The 2,187-nt window shown below is 42.2% G+C and overlaps 1 pseudogene; it reads right to left on the bottom strand.

Annotated features, from left to right (window-relative positions):
• Positions 1-239: 239 nt before the first annotated feature.
• LOC118845011 lies at positions 240-609 on the bottom strand (annotated as a pseudogene).
• Between the last annotated feature and the right edge of the window lie 1,578 nt (positions 610-2,187).

Here is a 2,187-nt window from a genome sequence, read left to right as displayed (position 1 = left end):
AGGACTCTCCTCCTCTCACCCTCAGCAGGTCATGGTCAAGCCCCAGGCCAAGGATATGGGTTGGCTCAGCCAGAGGTGCAGGAGGCCACTGGGGTGAAGGCAGCCGCCTAACAATGGTCCAAAAAAAGCAAGTGTTTCCAAAATGTCCTCCAGGTTAAAGCAAACCAGAGTCTGCTGCTCTGTCCCACCCAACAGGAGCAGAGGAAGGGGGTTGAATAAAGGTTTTCTAGTGGTACTTTTTACTGTGCCCTTCTGGCCATCAGCATTTCCCAAATGTTGTCTTCTGCATCCTTCACATTGCAATCGAGGTATGACTTTCTCTGTTCCAGCTCCTTAATTTTTTTCTTCTGCTATCTTCTGTTTCTCTAACAGCTGGTTGTGAATTACTTCCTTGGACTGAAGAATAAATATTCTCCCTACACCTTCATACATGTGAGTCTCATCTACCAAAGTCATAATTTCTATATCTGTAAGTGTGCATGTTTTTTCATTCTATTTAGCTGTTTGATCTGTACATCTGCAAGCTTCAGCTTCTGCTAAGTATCAACAACTTTTGGCTTGTAGTTCTGTGAAAGCCTTCTCCAACTCCAGGTCTACAGAGGCAGCCATCTTGGTTCGAACTCTGAGCCTCTAGAAAAAGACTTTAAATAGGAGAAAAGGAAAGGAAATTAGCAACTGTGTAATAAACTAGGACTTAGCATATAGGTAAATATGCTGGGCTGATGATCAGCCTGAGGGGCCAAGTCAGACGCAGAAGATATCTCAGAGATATCAAGTCTTGAAGAACCAAGCAATAGACTTAGGTCTTTGGAGCCAATCTGGTTGCTTTTATTAGGCTTAAGGGGAAAAAAATGAGAACTAATTCAGAGGAATGGCTGTGATGATGAATAATATATGAATTAATAAGAAATAAACAATGAAAAATCTGCTTATGCAAATGGCAGAAGCCCCTTGGGAAAACATTGGTTAGTTTAACACTCTATCTCCACCATCCCCTCGTCCCATTTCCCTTGTCCTTCTCCTCAGATAGAATATTGCCTTCTTTTTTGCTTCTACTATACATGCATCTAACTGATCCCAATCAGACTCCTAGAATGTCAGAGCTAGAAGAGGCCTTAGAGATCATCTAGACTAGCCTCCCACCCCATATAGGCAGGCAATGCTCCTACAACATCCATGGAACATGATCAGAGGGTCATAAGATCCTAGAACATTAGAATTGGAAGGGATCTTAACCTAATTTAGCCTAATCCCTAAATTTTCAGGTGTCAACCAGCCTTTGCTTGAATGGGAGAACATGGAACTTAAGACTCAAGAGGCCTGGAATCTAGTCTTAGCTTTGACACTTGATCTTCATACAACCACCACAAAGTCCCTTCATGTTTCTGGGTCTCATTTTCCTTATCTATTCAATGAGGGGGTTGGATTAGATGATGTCTAAATCCCCTCCTGCTCTAACATTCAGTGATTCTGTGGCTTCCAGGGATCATTCTCTCCCACATTTTATAACTGGAGAAACGGAGCTCTAGTGAGGGAGAGTTACTGCCCTAGATGACAGGCAGTTAGTTAGTGGCAGAGACGAGACTGGAACATAGGTCTCTTAGCTCCCAGTCTAATGTTCCTTCAAATACACTATTTATGGGTTTCCTTTGTTTTAGTCCAATTGTTCATATGCTTTTTATTCTTACCCTATACTCATAGAATCACTGAGCCCTATATTTGGAAAAATATCTTAGAAATCATGTCAGGGTTTGGAGTTTGGGACTCAGTCTCTATCTAAGGTTTGGGTGGTCCAGTCTGGGACTGGGATCACAGCTCAGTCTGTTACTGAGGCAGTGAGGTGGCACAGTGCATACACCATTAGATCTACAGTCAGGAAGACCAAAGTTCAAATTCAGGCTCAAACACTTACTAGCTGTGTGACCCTGGGCAAGTCACTTAACCTCTATCTGCCTCAGTTTCTTCATCAGTAAAATGAGGATATTCGCACTTACATCATAGAGTTGGTGTGAGGATTTAATGAGGTAATATTTGTAAAGCACTTTGCAAACCTTAAAGTGCTATATCCATCTACCCAATAAACATTCATTAAGTCCCTACTGTGTGCCAGGCACTAAAAAGAAAGTCTTTGCCCTTGAGGAGCTTATAATCTAATGGGGAGGCTAACACACAAAAGGAGATGTGTGT

The sequence above is a fragment of the Trichosurus vulpecula genome, chromosome 3 (assembly GCF_011100635.1).
Source record: "Trichosurus vulpecula isolate mTriVul1 chromosome 3, mTriVul1.pri, whole genome shotgun sequence".
Classification (NCBI taxonomy): Eukaryota; Metazoa; Chordata; class Mammalia; order Diprotodontia; family Phalangeridae; genus Trichosurus; species Trichosurus vulpecula.
This window is presented reverse-complemented; position numbering and strand designations above follow the sequence as displayed.